The 19,971-nt window shown below is 37.1% G+C and overlaps 1 protein-coding gene across 3 annotated transcripts in view; it reads right to left on the bottom strand.

Annotated features, from left to right (window-relative positions):
* The window catches only part of GALNT1 (polypeptide N-acetylgalactosaminyltransferase 1), a 90,853-nt gene that overhangs the window by 53,593 nt on the left and 17,289 nt on the right, over window positions 1-19,971 (bottom strand). For 2 of the 3 annotated variants that reach the window (XM_082323987.1, XM_082323988.1), the window contains exon 2: window positions 11,030-11,204. The exons of the other annotated variant lie outside the window; for it this stretch is intronic. The gene's annotated coding sequence lies outside the window, so the exon portion shown is untranslated. The remainder of the gene's footprint in view (window positions 1-11,029; window positions 11,205-19,971) is intronic. 3 annotated transcript variants of the gene reach the window in all.

Raw genomic sequence — 19,971 nt, 5'->3', positions numbered from 1 at the left:
CAGCTAAACTTTTATGATGAGTTCTAATTACTTCTACAGATACATAGTAAGGAAATAACATTTCTAAACTGAGTAGAAACACTTTCAAAACCAAGCTCTTTCAGTTACCGCAAGAAAATTAATTTTAAAGGCATTGCTATTTTGGTACCCTTACTTTTCAGAAACATCTTAACTACAATCATTTAACTTCTGAAAACAGTTTATAATTTTGCAAATTAGTGCTTAACGGTTTCTCAAATGAGTTTGTAAGCAGCACATACTATCTTGATTAAATCTCTTAAAAATTTTCCAAGAAATAAAGCAAGCATTTGGTCAACACTTTCAAGCAGTTCCCACTACTACACAGTCCTTCCTGATTCTCTTTCTAATCAGCACTATTCAAACAAAAATGATCATTTTCAGATTAATTACTACCTACTATGGCCCAAAAATATATTTTACCTCCATTTAATGAAGATGAAATAAGTGACAATTAATTGCAACAGGGACAAGGACATGGAAATTATCAAACCCAAGAAGAAATAAAACCAACTGAGATTACCTACTCTGCTAAAACCAGGATGGCCTGTATAACCCTTTCTGTAGGGCCCAGGAAGAACCGCCATCTGAAACTTCAAAGTGTGATAGCAGAAAACTGGCGATTTACTACACATACTACCTGAAACAGGCATAAATGCAAGGATATTCAGAAGGACAGCAAGTTGTCCAGACATATATGTTTAGCTTGATAAAGTATATTAGTACTGCATTAACATAGGATATATTAATGTAATAATTAGTATAGTATATAGTATATAAATATTGCAAATGTTTCTAATGTTTCTAGAACAGACTGAGTGAATGATCACGGATCTAAGTAGATCAGAAGTTGAATAAAAAGCAATACAATTTTGATAAAATTAGAACAGCGTAAATTTCATTCAATCCATAACTGACTTCAAAGTTACTGCTGTCAGCTAGGGCAAAAAATTTTAAATGTTGCTCCCACAAGGAAAATTGTTATTTAAGGTGAGAAAGATCAGGATTGATACAAAAAAAATTTTTAGATTACAAGAAAGACTGTAAAGGCTTATAAAAACAAAACAAAACAAAAAACTTAGTAGGCTGACAAGAATGCACCTTCGATAATCTGGCAACTATTTTCTTTAGTAATCTTGGTGCTAAATCTAAATGGGCAATCTTAAGACCTATTGCCATTAAAAAGGAACAAGTGATAAGGTAGAAAGAAAGATGGTTTTGTGGACTGGAATAACAGAATCTAGACGACATTTAATAAAATACGTTCGATAGCATGCATTGGAGTATGTAACTTCACTATCAGCTGAAGAGTTTCAATAAAGCAAAGGCTCATAAGGGTGACACTGTGAGCTGCCACTGTCACCAAGTCATGGATAAAAGGGCAATGAGATTTTTAGATGCATCATTTAAGTATTCTCCTTAGATATAAACCCAGAAACCATTGTATGATGCACCAGTATTTCACAAGGGAAGGGCAGAGGGAGAGCTATATATTTGTCAAAGAAGATGTTTCAAAGCAGAACCCTGTGGATTTGCAACAGACCACTGCAGGGGACTGGACACAGTGATCCAAGCCATCCTTCCTACTCTCACTCTTCCAGCCTGGAATTCATAGAAGAGTAATGAACCCAAATGAAAAAGCCTGAATTAATTGCTTCCAGAAGCAAACGCAGATGCCAGATCTTTGTCATAAAACTCCTCTATGCCAGCTCAGTGTTTGGGGTGGGATTTCTGTTGGTTTTTTGTTTGTTTGTTTTTAAGTTGGTCTTTTAGAAGGAAAAAAAACCACAAAACAAAACAAAAACCACCAAATATCCACACTCATGGATTCCCCTAATGCCAAATTCTCCCAATAGATTGTTTTTTAGAATAAAATAAAAGATCATTTACAGAACTCCTCAAATGAAAGTGTTTGAAAGGCTTTGTTAAGTCACTTTTTTTCCCCAGCTGTAGCCAATACTTTTTAGACTGACTTCAAGAAAGCCCTATCTTGCTTGCAGGAAGAAACTGCTATGGGTAAGGTTTCAAAAGACCAGATGAGCAATATTTTAATCAAATAATAAAAGTTCAAAGCCAATTTAATCCACAGATTTTGGATTTACATTCTTTTTTACAACAATTTTTGCTATACAAGAAAAAGAATAAATTGATCCAGGAGGGAGACAAAATATTCCCTATCAGTATATCACTGTAAGTATTACAAGAGCTCAAGAGGATAGCTAAAATTTGGAAACCAGGAATACAATAAAAGTACAAAGACTACCACTGTCATATAAACAGCTGAGATTGACTGGACTCCTATTCCATGACTTTAAAGTAGCATTCAAATGACTGAGGCAACAATTTCATTTTTCTGTCTGCTCTCCAGGTTAAATGAAAATTATCTAAAAAATAGACAGGCTTATTCAGGAACCTTCAGACATCTCCATTCTGTCAACTGCTTTAAGATTTAAAATACACTTCTATTATGCCCAGTGAACAATCAGTATATATTACTTAATATTACCAATCCTATACAAAAAAAAACTATACATCTTTTTACAGTACTGCTTCAAATATTAGGAATACATCATTCATTCAATTTAATTACAACATATAACAAAATGAATACACAGATATATAGTGAAGTCAATAGCAGAAAGTTTTTGCATAGGCATTAAGTTATTGGGTATTACAGTACTGGCAGGTAAGTTCAAACCGCCATTATTCAAATCTTTTCCTTCTTATATTGAACAGCAGATATTGCTTCTCCTGACAGCTACAGAGTAGACAATCTTTTTAGGAAAGCAGATTTCATAGAATCATAGAATGCTTTGGGATGGAAGGGACCTTTAAACGTCATCTAGTCCATCCCCCCTGCAATGGGCAGGGACATCTTCAACGCGATCAGGTTGCTCAGAGCCCCATCTAGCCTGGCCTTGAGATGGGGCATCTACCACCTCTCTGGGCAACCTGTTCCAGTGTTTCACCACCCTCACTGTAAAAAATTTCTTCCTTATATCTAGTCTAAATCTACCCTCCTTTAGTTTAAAACCATTACCCCTTGTCCTATCGCAACAGGCTCTGCTAAAAAGTCTGTCCCCATCTTTCTTATAAGCCCCCTTTAAGTATGGAAAGCCTGCAATAAGGTCTCCCCGCAGCCTTCTCTTCTCCAGGCTGAACAACCCCAGCTCTTTCAGCCTTTCCTCATAGCAGAGGTGTTCCATCCCTCTCATCATTTTTGGGGCCCTGTAAGCTGACAGACAGTTATTTCTTTTCCTGAAACAACTCCAGTCTTAAATTGGGCTACTGACACCTCAGATGCTGACAGAGAGCAAACATGCCTCTTTAAAGCCATAGCTACTTCACATACACACTCCAGGAGGGCTACTGAGTGTGCTTGACTTGAGTAACAGCCAGCTAGAGAATACAGACAGTATTTCCATCAGCAAGTATCACAGGCAGCGTGAAGACAATGAGCAATTCATGAGTGAAAAGCTTTTGTTATAAACAGCAGCAAGAGAGGATTTTAATGTCAGTGCTAGCAATGCATCAAGCTCATAAATCACTGACATACAACAATTAATGGCTGAAGATGCATTAATAAGACCTATTTGAGCCTTCTGCTACCCTTCAGAGGCCTAGAAGGCTGAGGTGGGATTATCTTTGTTTTTTCTTTTTGGAAGATTCACAGTCGGTGACCCAGCGGCTAGCTTTTTCAGTACAGCAACACTCCTGCCAATCAGCATCCCAGAGCTATAAACTGACTCCAATCTTTAATAAATCCCTGAAGAGCTGTGCTAGCTGGTCTTCCAATCCCTACACTACAGGGCTGGAAGAGGAAAATCCAGGTCACATCAGCACCAGTGTTCTAAGCGAAGACCTCCATTTCCTCAAGAACAACAATTTTGTCATGTGAGCTACAGACCTTGCAAATTCACCATTACTCAGAAGAAAGATTTTTTTTTTTTTAAACTGAGTAATTTTAGCTTCCCTATCAGAGCTGAATGCCTATTCCAAGACTCTATTAAGAAATAAAAAGCTGAACTACCCAAAATTTATATTACAATGGGATAGTGTCACAGTAGTAGAGATTAGGCTATTAGTATACTATTTGCTGTCTGCAACAAAAACGTGTAAACACCTCCACATATTTTAGATACTCAGGCTTGCGACATGATGTAACACAGCATGAAGGCTTCTAGCCAAAAGCAGCATCACTTGGCCTTACAAGGCGTATGTTCACTTAGACCAAATGCATGCAAGCAGTCAAGAATTTCTAATAATCAACAAGTCACACATTCCAAAGACTATTTTAAATCATCTGACAGGTGCAAGATGAGCTATAAGTAGAAAAGGCTAGCTGACAGGACTTCTTTTAAAGCTAAAATTCCTGATGAAAAAGAAAATTACATTTACTATTGCGAGAAATCTTCTTTAAGAAGTCATATGCACTAGATTAGACTATGTGGAAGTGAAAACACAGTAAACTGTTCCACATTCACAATGCTCATATTTTCCATCTTCCTTTATAATGTTTCTGCATAGTCCAGAAAATCAAATTTACTTCCAAATTTTTTAAAAGTTCTACATTAAAATGTCAAACTGCAAACTCAGTTTTTACCAGCCGAGACTGAACTAAAATGAATACTATCCTTACCAATAGATCACTCTTCATACAGATGTCTCAAATACTCAACAGAATTTTCTGCAGATGATACTTCCTTCAGTCTGCACGTGTCAACAGTTACAAACATCACGTTGCATTTGCTTTTGAAGTATTTTGAGGAAATAAGCAGATTGTTCTTGAAAACACTGATGAACACAGACAAAGGAGGTTGGAATTTACTCTCTACCCTGCTATTAAGATAGAAGTTAGAAGAGAAGAAAACTAGCAACTCGGGTGTCAGTATTAAAGAATCACAAATTTCAAGGATAAATCTTTGACTACTTAAGGGTCAGAAGAATTCACTGTCACCAAGCTAGTTACACATTTTTCATAGACAAAGACCTAAGCAGACTATGAACAATCAAGTGAATAAGTCTTTTACAAGACAATCTTGAAACCTTCCTCATATGTTAGGAGAAACTGCTAAATCTTGCAAGCTAAGTCTCAAATGTTCCAAAATATCCAACCTCCATAAAGCTTCTGATTATTCTTTAGATCCGTATCAAAGCCAAAAGCTAGAGTAGAATAAAATTGTTCACTAATTCTTCAAACACTTTTAAAGATGGCAGAAAATTACATAGGCAAATAGTCATCATTAAGGATGAATCACTAATGGGCAAGAATTTGTATTAAAGAAAAACAGAGTCAGCTAATTAGAAAAAAAGATTATAAAGGAGATTTCTGGAAACATAGGGTAAATTGCAGTGAACACATTCAGCCATCCTTATGTGAGTAACTGCAGAAACCTCTAACCCTGAAAACTTTCTAGTGTAGATTAAAAATCAAGAAGGGGAACGTGAAGAAATACCAAATACATTCAAAGAACATTTTTTCCTCTGCCTTCAATATATGTTGAAAATATTCCAAAAAATTAAGTGTTCTAGAACAAAAACTTGGAAAACAATATAGGTAAAGAAAAAATTGATGGTACGTGCTGGGGCCTAGGGTGTTTATCCTAGAGAAGCTGGCTGAATTCTGCCTAGAGTAACTGAAGAACTTGCTGACTAATCAAATACAGGCAGATATCAAGTTAAAATCTGCTGAATAGGATAATGCATGTGACTAAACATGAAGACTTAAAGAATTAGAAAATATAATTTGACAAAATGAGGATGACAATCATTTAACACATGGTGGGTTATATTAGCTCAAGTAAAATGAAGAATGGTAAAGAATTCAAAGTTTTTGTTAACAAGTGTTACTTCCCATCCCTTTAACAGTGATGCTGCAGATAGTTTAAAAAAAAAATGAAAAACAGCACACACCCCCCACCACACCTGGGGAAACAAGAAAATTCTAATTTATTAAATTAGTGCAATGTTTCTCACAAAAACTTGTGCCGCTTTGCTATATTCATACGCAAATAAAAATTCTACATAGAAAGCAAATGTCTGTATTTATACAGACAGGCCATATAGCTCTTAAGCATGCGTTCACACATGAAATCTGTTTTCACATCATAAAGCTGTCTGCTCAGCAGGTAACTTCTGCTGCTAACAACTGTTTTATATTTAATTAACACGCACAGTATTGCACTAAGGATAAGATTCTTTACATCCATCCTTCACTTTCCCTCTTACTTGTACTCCCTTGCTTTAGATTTAGTTTTTCTTAATTCTGACTTCCCAGAGATCTCTGACAAGACAAACTTGAGAAATACTATGCTTTAACTTCTTTATTTCCACCCATGCAAATGTACACATGGTATAAAAAGAACAACCATGAGATTTTCTTCAAGGACCCACAAATTTGTCCACATAAAGTCTATTTCTGAAGTAGGCAATGTTTGCATTTTGGGTTCTACTTTGGATAGGTAAACAAGAAAAAAAGAACTATCAGATAAAAAGCTAAATAGGTGGGCTAATAAAGCAGAGTTCTGGAAATTCTCTAGAACTTGGGATCATTTTCAAGACTGAACAAGGAAAGAAGAAACTGAAAAGGAGAAGTTGCTATAATAGTTTGCAAACAGTCCAATATAGCAATGGCTCTTCTTCAGGACTAGAGTCCTGGATACTTACTTTGTCCCCATGGCATCTTGGTCTTCAGCACTGATACTAATATTTCCACAGGACCAGAGCTTAAACTCTAGAATTCAGACTTCAGGTGAGCTACAGAGGTTTATATGCTTAAGCACCTCTGATGACTGACAGTACAAGAGAATTTACAGAAGTATCAATACTGTCTATTTTGAACTCTTGCAAAGGCTAGTTTCACATTTTGGGATATTCTCACAAAAGTCTAATCTCCCTTTCCTTTTCACTGCATTTTCACCTTTGATATTCAAGCAAGCAAACTGTTCTTAACTCTCAGGCAGGCAGCAGCTCTGACCGATTCTGCTCTACGCAAGCAGATGCACTCTCCTTCCCCCACTGCTCTTACATCTACACCTCCTAGGTTGCCACCATACAAACAAAAATGAAGGTAAGAGGTGAAGCAGAGACAGGATAAAAAAGTGGTTTTCTGTTGCTGCTGGAATCAAGACTATTTAACAAAAGGAGGAGGAAGGAGGAGGAGAAGTTACGACCCCACCTGTCTAAGAAATATACAGCTGCCCATATGATTCAAAAAACCTGAAGCACGCAGTATGCACCTATCCACCAAATAGGTCTTTCTGTAACTGTAAAACTACACACTTATAAATGATGGACCTAAGCACAAAAATTGTAATTTACTATGGACATACACCTAGCTCATTAGAAGTTATCAGCAGACAGAGCTTCCATGTTCCATTAAATGGAGGGGAAAGAACTCAGTTTGACCCACATAGGTCATATGCCAGTCCTAATGCAAATAAATGAAACTGTTTTCACATTAGCAGTCCCTGGAAATATGAATACGTGGAAAAGCTAGATTGGTAGACAAACAAAACACCCAACTGAATATTCATGAAAGACTGGCAGAAATTTGATGGCAAACAAAAAAAGACAATATATGGCCAGTCAGCAGAACAAAATCACTTTTAATTGCAGAATACTAAGACTATACAAAAAAACCTCAAAGACTAAAAAGGATAAGAAATCAAGTCTGTTAATTTCATTGTGAACAGCTTCGTCCTCTCCCCCTGCCCCAAACCAGATATCTTAGACAACCTTATAAAAAAATATTTAGAAACCAAGACTTCATTTGCCAGTATTTCGAGACAAACTAAATGCTGGCTACATTGAAGACTTTTCTCAGACTCATCTCCAATACTACAGTAAATATTTTAAACTTCTTTATATTCACTAGAGTAGTACTTCCAAAAAATTAAGGAAAAAAAAAATAAACCACTAGTTAAACTTGGTTTGCTGAAACTTAAAAATACAAAGTATGAACACAGACCAAGAACATGTTGTATTTAAATCTAGCCAAGTGTCACAAAGAATATCTTGGTTTTATAGTTTTTCAGAATGAACTTTCTTCTGCACTCTGGACACACCATTATAAAAAGCATACCATTACTAATGAGAGAAAATGTAATATGAAGAAAAAGGTCTACATCAAACAGGTGGATATAAATTTAAAGAAGCTCTTGGGTAGCCCTATCAAGTCAGTATAATCACAGCATTTGTGCAGGAAATTCCAGTTTGGATTTCCAAAGGTTAAACAGAACCACTGAGCACTCTTCCCAACTTTCGACTTCATCAAAAAATAAAAAATACTTACATTCAAGTTCACATTTGATCAAAAGCAGTAGTATGGAAATGGTAAGTTGAATTCTATAGAAAACAGCAATCCTGTTTTGTTAACATGTTCAAAAATCTGTACTTTTTAAAACAACAACAAACCTATAATGGTTTGAGCTCCTTTGTGAAAAAGTGCTAGAAAAACAAACAAAAATCAATAAAACTGCGAAAAATTAGCTTTTACTTAGATCATGGAAAGTACTTAAATGAAGTCATTTTTCACAGGACAATGCTATACTTTCAGCATTCTGTAATAAATGCTTTTCCAATGTTGCTGGATTTTATTTCTTAATTCTCTAGAAGAAAAACAGCAGATTCACTCACATGTTAAATTTCAAGACTATGCTCTTGCAGCTAGTGATTCCAAAAAAGGTTTTCCACCTGGCTTAACTTGTAAGTTTTCATCCTAACATGAAAACGGTTTGGCAAATTTAAATAAAGCCATCTCAAGATATAGGCATTGCATCAGTAAGGGGGAAAAAAATAAATAAATTTAGAATTTGTTATTTGTTGCACTGCACAGCAGTCCAGAGAAATCTGAAGAATGTGATATGTAATTTAAGGCAGAAAGATTATTTCTTGAAAGAGTTCACCTTTTTTTTCCAGTTACCTGTAAGATTGATGCTAACAATTTTCTGCATAGTTGCACAGAGGAAACAATCAGTATAACATTAGGTATGGCAGAGATGTATTAAATTTCATTAAATTACTTATGTTTCTTCAGATAGTCAGGTGCTTATTACTTTGCCATTTTTTTCCAGAAGTTGTCAGGCACTTTGTAAAAACCAGCTAATGTATTTAATTTGACACATCATTTTTGAAGGTATAAAGCTGGTAGCAGCTTAAGCTTTTTTACAATTCAAAATTCATAGCTGACTGGAAGCCAAGAGAGAAACGGGTCACCGTAAAAAAGGTTAAGATGTCAGAAAACATTAAAAAAGGCAACATGATGGAACTGTTTTGCAAATTCGGCTATATATTAATTGGAGACCGCAGCACTTGAGTAATACAATCACTTTTTAAAACTTAAATTAAATCAGATACTTTTAAAGCCTCTTTTAAAATTCTGTGCTCCGATTGATTTAAAATTACTTTTCAGTAACCTTTCTGAAAGATTTTCAGCTTCTCTGAAGATACTAGAATTTTTACAACAAGGGAGAGTAAACACTCCTGAGAAGTCATACCACATGGTTAGATCATGGCTAAAGATTCATCAACACACTACTGGGTAAGTAGTTGCTATTCCATCTTCTCTCTCATTCCAACATGCCAGCCTTCCGCTTTGCCAGCAAAAATTTACACAGCAGTGAAGAAACTCAATCAGAAAACTGATACAACTGAAAAATAACCAAGAACAATTGTGTCTTTTCAGCCACACCAGTTTCTCAGTGCAGACCCAGACCAAAGAATGCAGGCAAATCAGGCATCCCCCCCAACAGCAGTTATTTCCACTCAAATCTGTTACTTCATTAAACTCACCGTTAGAGTCAACAACCACAGAAGAGGTGGCTGCGCTTCAGCAAAAGAAATATCAGTGGATCTACAGCTTGAAAAGCCATAAGCAGTAAATCCAGAAATAAAAAAATTTGTTCTGCCTTTTTTTTTTTTACCCTAATTTTTTTATTCTGAGTAGCCTCTACTATTACTTAACAGTATTTGGTAGTGATTTTGGATATATTTTTCCCTCTCCCCTAAACTGACGCTTGTTCAAGCTATACTTTTTAAGCACTGAACTGAAGAGTACATGCCAGATTACGATCTCCTGGAGTTGACTAGAAAAGGACCCACTTAGGCCTGAAACAGGCTTTTCCCTTTTTACCTGACTTAACCTGAACTTCAAAGTTGGCCCCAATGAGTTCTCAGTCTGTGAAAACTAACCTTATGCAAGGTGCTAACAGGTTTGCAGGACAGAAAAATCAAGGTGAAAAAGAAGCACAAAATGTCAATACCAAGGATCTCAAGTGGAGGACAACATTTAACACACTAAATACAACTGAACTGGTTAATCTTTTCTGCCAAAGGAAACAGACTTGTCCTACCACGTCTTTGCCCATCTGTCCCATTAAACTTTGCTTCTCTGTTTTGTTTCAATCAATCAAGCTTAAAAAAACAGTAGCAAGTGGGAGATGCACACGGAGAGAAGGCTTGACAAGAACTTCGTTGTTAATCACCTCATTGGGCAGCCAGTGGCTGCACAGTGGTAGTTTAATAAGTCATCTCTCGTCTGACAAGGATGTTTTAAGAGAATTGTGTTTACTGTAGAAACACAGAAAATAAAAACTAGGCTTTCTTAGTTCAGCTGGATGGAAAATTGATATGAATTCCAGCTCATTGGCCTAGATTGCTCTTTTCAAGATGATATCATACTGAGAGATTAAAGGGAAGTTTAGGAGAGCTAAAAATGGGGTGCTTTACCCACTTAGATATTATACTTTCCAATACCCAGAGACAACCACAGTAACCGATAAGTTAGACTTGTGCTAATATCTAAAGGGATTCTTATGGACACCTGTTTAATAGCTGCAGACAACTGAACTGGTCCACCAGGACCCTGAAGGAACAGAAAAATATGGAATATGCAATGACAAAGTAGTTGCATACGTGCACTCTTTAAGTGCTCCCTTTGCTCTAAGATACATCCAAAGCAGACAGACCCGACCAATGTGCCAAAAATTCCTGGATCGCAGTTTGTACTAACCTCCTCTGCGGGTTTACAGCCATCTGGATGGTCCACTAGCACCAGTGGCAAAATCCCAATACATTGCTGTAGAGTGCCTGTGGTAGGAACCATAGAGCAACAGATTGGCCTAGGCCATTCTGACATGAACGCAGAAGCACAAGAGGTCTTCCATCCACAAGGTGTTAAGGCTTTCCTAGAAGAAGAACAGAAATTCAAGTAAGTTCCCCACTCAATTGTGGCAGAGCTTGAGGCGGAAGGGGAATGGGAGGAAAGTTTTCCAGCATTTAAGACTTCAAAATCCTGTGCAAGGGAGAAGGAGCCAAAAGACTGCTTCTAAAAAAAGGCAGTGAACTGAGCCTGTGAGGAAAACAACATATGCAGGGTAGAGTGGAGAGGTGGAACAAGTCATTAAAATTTTTTAGCCTTTCAGATGATATGATTTAAGTGGGAGGACTGCCTGTCCTCCCAAATAAGCAGTTATCTATTTTTGAGTTCTATATATGTCGCCCTCTATCCAATCATGAACACTTAGCACAACAAACTATGAATTGTTCTCCATAAGGCTAGAAAACAGCCTCCTCAATGGCACACATTCACATGAGTAGTTCCCCAGATGATCGTTCTTTTGGACTAAGTTTTCCCATACATATTCTAGTTTATAGATGTAGTGTTTTTTACAGTCCTTCATCTCTCGCCCACAAGTTAAACATTAGCATTTATAATGACAGCTTTTGTAAAAAAAAAAAAAAAAAAAGTGTTATTAAACTAACACAGGCCTGATGCTTAAGAAGTAATGTTTTTTCACTTCTAAAAAAAGGTGACACCTGAAAAATGATGCCTGAGCCTTTCCAAGTGTTATCTGTTAAAATTTTAGCAATATTGAATGAATTACTTCAAATCTCTTCCTTCATCCAGTTAATAAAGCAACATCCGAAGGAAATTCTAAGTAGCTGAAAAGTAAACAAAATATCTGAACAGACAAGAAAGCAGATTTTTTCAATTTTTAATGCAATTGTACCTTGCCTACACTTAAGTAATATTTGCCAAATATTATGAGCTTATGTGTTGTATTTGCCATATTATATATGAGCCTACTAAGTTATTCAAGTTTATTGCTCTACCTGTTTCAACTGTTAACTTTATGTATTGCCCGTCCAGATGAAAAATTATGTACAAGGGAGAAAAAAATAAGATGCTGACACTATGATAACATGACAGTATGGAGGAAATACATGGTAAAGAAAGCAAGATTGGCAGTGATAGAAAAGATGTTTGTCAACTGCTTATTCTGAAACAAATTATTACTCCAGTACTGAGGCAGGTGAAGTTAAGTATAATACTTGGCAGTTTCCCTTTTTTTGCATATCAAAGTAGAAAGGGAAAATGGCTCAACTCCTAATTTTGTTCTCCATTTGAGGATAGATTACCAAAATACTGATAAAGCATACTGATAAAATAGGAGTAGCAAGCAGTTTTATATCCACACAAGTGGCTTACTGTCTGAATTTTAAAAGAACTGGGTAAGGATCTCCCAGAAATAATACCAGTTTTTACCAAATCTGAAAAAATAGGGAAGTTTCAAAGGGCCAGAAAAATACAAATTCACAAGATGACCCAAGACATACCCAGCAGGACACCCAACATAAATCACGATTATTATCTTTCTGAAAATATTACATATTAACAGATGATGACATAATACTGAAGAGACCCCACTGCCTTTATCAAAGCAAATTAGTCACAGCCTTCAAGGTTAAACACACAGACTTCTACGATATATCTGACTAGGCTCTACACATTGCACTGTAACATGCAATACACAAAAAAAAAAATCAAGTGTTGCTTATGTTAAATTAGCTTTTTTTATATCACTTTTCTTCAGTAAAACTCAAGTGCCTCACAGACGTAGAGAACATGATCCATTTTTACGGATAGGGCAACTAGTCTGTTACCGGCTAAGCAGCTGGCAAATCTGGGAGTGAGTTTTCTTCTATCTGCTCAAGAGTTAACTGAAGTATCTACCTATACATCTATCTGGTTAGATGAAGATCCATATTTTAGTGATTTTGCTAATTTATATATTTCTTCAAAGGATCCTAAGATGACATGCTCTTTGTTCAGTGCTGTCCAGACACGGGACAGAAATAGCTCTTATAAAACACAAACAAAAAGCAAATAATGAGAGCGGGACACAGAGAATAGTCCATGTTGCCATTAGTAAGCAAGGCACATCTACCAAGGGCAGATGTTCGCTTTTTTTGTAGTGAACTTCCACACGCTTAAAAGCTTGTAATTTCCCTTGATCTTTTCTGTGGGTAACAAAAATGCCAATTCAACCATTCTTTCTGCACATACCATCTTTCCTAAATTGGCAGTCATTACCATTACCCTCCTAAGGCACATTAACTGTGCCTACGTCTTTCCTGAAGTACAATGGCCAAAACTGACACAGTACTTTAACCTTACAATACAGAAGAGAGCAGAAGGTTCAACTCTACATGTCCTCCAGATTATACCACTGTTTACTCATGCCAATACATACACACACCTCTTCTTTCTGAACAATGCTGTGTTGTTAACTTTCATTTTATGATCCATGGCTTATCCTAGATCAGGGTGGGGAATGGGGTGACAGGAACAACGTAAACAGTTTTTCTCCATCTTTTATTTTTATGTTTTTTTGACCTAAATATAAAGCATTTTACTTATTTTTCTAAATCACATCCTATTCTTTCAGGCCATCTTTCTAACATTCAATATTCTTCTGAATTGCCACCCCAGCTTTGTGTACCTGTATTTACTCCCAAACACCTTTTGTCTTCAGATTCCATAACCATATGCTATTCCATTACCCAGTTCACGAAGAAGAACAATAAGCTGAAACAACTACACAAAATCCCGCACAACATGCTTTCCCTTGCTGAAAGTGAACTACTGAAAAATAAAACTCTGGCTACTGTTAACCTAATGATTTTACACACATCCTAAAATAGCTTTTTTTTTTTTATCTAGGTCATGTTTCCTTAGCTTGCTCTGTAAGAGTACCACATGTGGCTTTCTCCAGTCCACAAGCTTCCTGTTGTAAAGGAAGTCAGATTGGCTTGATCATGCATTTCTGATCTTCACAATAAGGCTTCCAAAACTGCTTCCCTAAACTGCATGTTCAAAGAGAGGACTGTCTTACCTGTCACTACATCTCTTCAGTATGTTTCTACTCTAGCTGGGTTCTCCATTATATCCTGTGAAGAACAAAAATTAAGGCACAGTAGGCACACAGAACTGGCTGGTGATTTTCTTGTGGTTCTGACTCAAAACAAAAGACATTTTTGCCAGAAACAGGCAAAAGAAACCAAGGTGAAGAAGATGCACTGTGCCTTTTCATTTTCTTGATGTAAATCCTCAGTAACCCAGAAAAAAAATAACAACCTATACGCACTGCTGATGTGGACAGGAGACCTGGACACCAATGACAGAATATGTAGGTGAACAAAAACAAGAAAGCATCTGCCGCAATAGCAATTATGAGTACTTAGATTAAGGCTACCAGTAGGCATTAGCTTTCAATGCTCCACACCATGTTACACTGCTACACAATTTAAACCGAAGACTGCTACTGCTTTAAACTGTGCATACAAATAGCCTATAGACTTCAAATGAAGTTGTTTGAGCTGGTATTTTGGAATTTGGAATCCAAGCAGCTTCTGTTAATAAGAAGTTCTCACATCAACTCCAAGTATTTAACAGGATGAAAGTTAGATAAGGATGATTCTAGGCAAAGATCTCCCTTGCCAATAATTTTTACTGTCCTGTTTTATACTCTGTTACCACCAGGTAAATATTCTGTCATCACTTGCACCAGACCCTCTGCACAGTGGGTGCTTTAGCTTTTGTAAGTGGCACCGAACAGCAAAGAAAGGTTTTTTGGAAAATTTTCAGGGGCATCCAATACTGTCAGCTTTTATTTAAACCTAAACAAACTTTAGCCAGCCACTCTGGTATGCTGACCAGATTCACAGCCACAATGTTTGTAGAGTGCAAAATATAATTCTCTCGTATTCAAGTGTCTATGCTGAACAGGCTCAATATTTGCATTCCCATTATTCAGAGAACATCCTTCTGACACATTTAATGTTAGTAACAGCAACAATCATGCGGAGCTACTTATGCACAATGAAATACCTATTCCTAATTGTCACTCTTTATCCCACTTACCACTTTCACCTCTTCCTAAATATAATATAGCCTGACTGTACGATTTTTTTTTTAGTCATGCATTATCTTCCCAGTCTGTACAGTCAATTTGTTTATTCAGTGACACACCTCCCCACACATACACAAAACCATACAGCTGCCATAAAGTATACAGCCAACTCCATTTCGTCAGCTTATTTTTCTACCAGCTCAGTCCAGTCGTATGACCCTATGCATGGTCAGAAACATCAGAGCAAGGGAGTGAACAAGAAATCATGAAAAGGATAGAAAATTATTAGCCTGCCATGAAACCCCAGAGAAAACAGATTTATAGCACTGAGAAAACCACATCTTCTACCTGTTGGTTTTGAAGTGACAAGCAATACATTTAAAAAACAAAACAAAACAGAGCATACAACAAAACCACCACGGTTTTATTCCATAATTCTCCATGGCTTTATCTTATACAGAAAGACAGCAACGGAAATAATCATTTGAATAAATCTTTCTTAATGGAAACAATCCAAAGATTTTTTCCTGCATGCAATTTGTCAGGGAAAAAAGTAAGATTCATAAGGATAATTTATAATACAATCAGCAAAACTATAAACACTGGTATGTGTTTAACAGGTGTAAAGTACACACTGCTATCATACTATCTCCCTGAAACATATAAAAAAATGTCAAGGTAACAGTTATTTCGATCAGGCTGACATCTGAAGTGTATGCCCTTACTCTTCTTGGCCTTTACCAAGAGGTTGTTCACCAACCAAGCAATGATTCTGGCAAGTACAGCCATGCAAACAACGCAGCAGCACCTTCCTCTCACAGCCTGCCTTCTTCTGTCTTCTGGGGACACTGACTCAAAACAATGCAAGCCAACACTAGCAGTGTATGGAAGGGACAAAGAGTGACTGAACCCATAGGGTTTTCTTGAAGTAAATATTATTTTTAGAAGTCAACTGTAAAATGCTTCCCCCCTCCTCCCCACCCCCAAATCAAGACTACAACAAAGCTTATTTTCACTTTGCTTGAGAGTACTACACTGCTGGAAAGCACACAAAAAAAATGAATACACAAGACAGTCTACTGCTCTCAACAGTAAAGTGTCTACTATCATATTCAGCATCATTACTAAATCTCTTTGGACTGCAAGAAATACCTTTTTCATAATTCAAACAGTACCTACACAGAATTGCACAGCTCAAAAAAAGAAAAAAGCTATCTTTCATAACCTCACAAGTGCTCCCCAGAAAGACAAATGACAAATAAATTATTTGCAAAATCAGGAGCAGCATTACAGGTCTATAAAGACGACAGAAGTCTTTCTTAACTATCGTGATTCAAAAACACTAGTAAAGCAATCAGCAAAACCAGTTTATTTTGATAGCATTAACGTGCATCAGCCTTAAGTACGAGCACGGAGCATCAATGGCCCGGGCATGCTTGCCTTCAGTGGGACTATCAACAAAGAGCTGTGTGTTGACTGCTGCGAGCTGGCAGACACCCTCTGCACCTTCTCTTCAGCCACCAGGAAACACTACCCTCATTGTTCCACAAGCATGCAAAGCAACCAGCACGGATGCGTATGGAGGATGTGAGCCACAGTGCAAAATGCATTAGACACCTCTCAGCTCCTTCAGTTGACAAAGCATTCACTATGAAGGAACCCAGAAGTCACGCAAATAAGATTTAGTGTCAAATACAAGTTTTTGTTTGTTTTGTTTGTTTATAAAGAGTGGGTAATTTAGTTTTTCAGTGATATTTCTATTGTAATGGGCTATTGAAAATGTAAAGACTGAGCTCTACTTCCCTCTCAAAATCTCCACCTTCCTATCCTATTCCACAACACTTTCAAACTCCAGTCTTGCCTTCGCTCCCCCTACTTGCAAGAGCTCGGGTGGGACCAGCAGCAGATGCACGCCCCTGACACTACAGACGACACATTTCCTGTATACAAAGCACTGACTTTGGACCTCACTGACAACTCTTCACCACAAGTCACATGAAGCTCAGGAGACATCAGATAATTATCGCTTACTGTAGCAGCTCAAGTAGTCATCTTCCTCAAAAAAAGCGAGTATGGCAACAGCCTTAAACCAAGCAGCAGCAACTAGGCAGAATCATCAGCCCCCTCGCAGTATGCCAACTGGCATTAACTCCAGCTACCTATATAGATGTGTGCATGTGTACATGTGCATAGATATGTACACAAAGTGGATTGCTTCATTTAGTTGTTATGAATACGACGCAACTTCCACTTTCAGAGTACTGTTCTTTGCTAGAAAAAGCGTACATGACATTAACACTGGCAAACAAACATAGGATCCCTTCAACTGAGAAAGACAATGCTTTCCATTTAACCTTCTCTAGTCTCCTCTGACTCATTAGGAAAGAGTAAAAGTTCCCAGACCTACTGAGGAAAAAAATCATATTTGATTATGAATACAAAATAGTTAAATACATAGCTACATCAAAATCAATCACAACTGCCCTCATAAACCTTCAGTAAAATTGCATGCCCTATGATAATCAATGCTTTCTTCAACAGTGAGCAGAGCGCTTCAGGAAAGCTGACTGCTATATTCTCAGGTATAATACTCAATCGAATAATCTGTAACCTCTTGTTTTCTGATCTGATGCCAAAAGCCCAAACAGTAGGAAAGCTTACAGGGGGAGGATGTGCGAGAACAGCGTATAGGAAAAAAAATGTACCTGAGTTATTGTCATACCCAGTTTCTCCATTTCCACTGATAATTTTTAATGGAACCACAGAGAGTGAGATAACTACAAATACTTCCCATTACCTCAGAGATGATCAGAGGGATGCAAAATTACAGACATTCAAATATGCTGCTTTAATGGTGCTTAAAAGATCACCACCTCAGCCTTCTACAGGCCAAGAAATCTGTTTGCAAGTGGCAACAGGCAACTGTGGGATAATAAAATTACAGCAACTCTGTCCTATATGTAGAGAAAGGGAACTACAGAATTGTTCTATTTCTAACCAAAGGCTTAGCTTTTTTGGAGATCACACACACAGTATTATAGCGCGCACTCAGGCATATTACTTGAAGTGAGAAAAGTGAGAGGGGGAGGTATCTAGAGCAAGATCCTAACACTTGCCACTCACAATAGGCAGTACTTGAAATAAATCAACTGGTAAATTTGTAAAAGCAAATGTCAAATTTACACAATGCTTCTCAACATTTACAAAGGATCTCAATGATATAATATTTTCTCATGAAGATAATAAACAAAGTGCTAAGTGGTAGAAAATTCCCAAAGTAAAACCACTGCTCCACACATCTAATTATGCTTGTTTAGACACCGAGAAATCGTTTCTTCCAGCACTCTGGCATAAGAGACAGCCTACTGTCTATTGGGCTCTGTACCTTCATTGCAAAAGAAATATAGAGTCCTTACTCTAAACCAAATAATTTATGGCTGTATACAGAGCTAAAAAAGGCTGTTTATATATTTACTAACTTAGGAACCAAATGTAACCATAAAAAACCCTCACAAATCAAATAGGAAGTATTCTCTTGCAAGATATAATTAGCACTTCTTAATCAAAGAGGGAAATGAGAAAATCGTATTTTTGTCCACAAGCTTTTATGAAGCCTTATATCATCACACATTACAGCATTAGCTCCCCAGTAAGTAATGGAAGTATTAGAGACAGCTGTTTAAGAGGTTAAGCATATCATAACTCCAAAGTCCAAAATAATGCACTGCTTATTAGGAGGACTTTAACTCAGGGAACAGTAAGCTTACAGCACATAAAAGTAAACCCTTAGAAAAAATAACAGCCTAGACCATAGAAGTAATACATAGAACCTCCTCTAAAAAAGTCTGGCCTGTGGACTCAGTTCTTTGAAAATATTAATGCTCTATTTAAAACAAAAACTTTGTGGCAAGGGAAATAAATGGAAGTGAAGAAGGAATGGTTTGCTGCCTCCTGCCAGATTTGAAGCATTTCAGTAAGATTGTCTGTCAGTGTCAACAGAAGAAAACATACCCTAAAACAACAAACTGCTTGAGCAAGCATATGTCTTCATACACAAATACTAACCCTCCCACAGAAATTCTCGTTTCGGGTATCTTCATCTGCCTCCAGGCAAAGATCTGCTGCTTGCAACTGTATCCGAAATTTGGCTGAGCTGACAAATGACTATCATTTCTCATTTGCAAGAGTAGGAAGATCGCTTTAAACAAAAAAAATTCTTCGATTCTTCTAAGTAGAAACAGGCAGGGAAACATTTTCTGGTTTCAGGTGAGATAATGGTCCCTATTTCAGGAAGTTTTGTTTACCACGAAGGAACACAGGAAACATTACGTTATCAAGTTTCCAAAACAATGGATTCAGTTAGTAATACGGATCCTAACTTCTTTCTTGTCCCTTTCTGTAAAATCAGTAACAGGTAGTTGAACCAGAATACTGAGCGCTATTAACACTGTCATAACAAGGACAAGGAAACTGCGACAATAAACCAATGAATTAACTTTTCTAAAAAAAGCACTGCTGTTTGTCCTGGTTTCAGGTGGTATAGAGTAAATTTTCTTCTTAGTAGCTGGTAGAGTGCTGTGTTTTGGATTTAGGATGGGAATAACGTTGGTAACACACTGATGTTTTAGTTGTTGCTGAGTAGTGCTTACACTGGTCAAGGACTTTTCAGCTTCCCATGCTCTGCCAGGTGCACAAGAAGCTGGGAAGGGGCACAGCCAGGGGGGCTGACCCAGACTGGCCCAAGGGCTATTCCATACCA

Source organism: Platalea leucorodia (assembly GCF_965183815.1).
Source record: "Platalea leucorodia genome assembly, chromosome: 1".
In the NCBI taxonomy this organism is placed as follows: domain Eukaryota; kingdom Metazoa; phylum Chordata; class Aves; order Pelecaniformes; family Threskiornithidae; genus Platalea; species Platalea leucorodia.
Note: the sequence above shows the minus strand (reverse complement) of the source record. Positions and strands in the feature narration are given on the sequence as shown.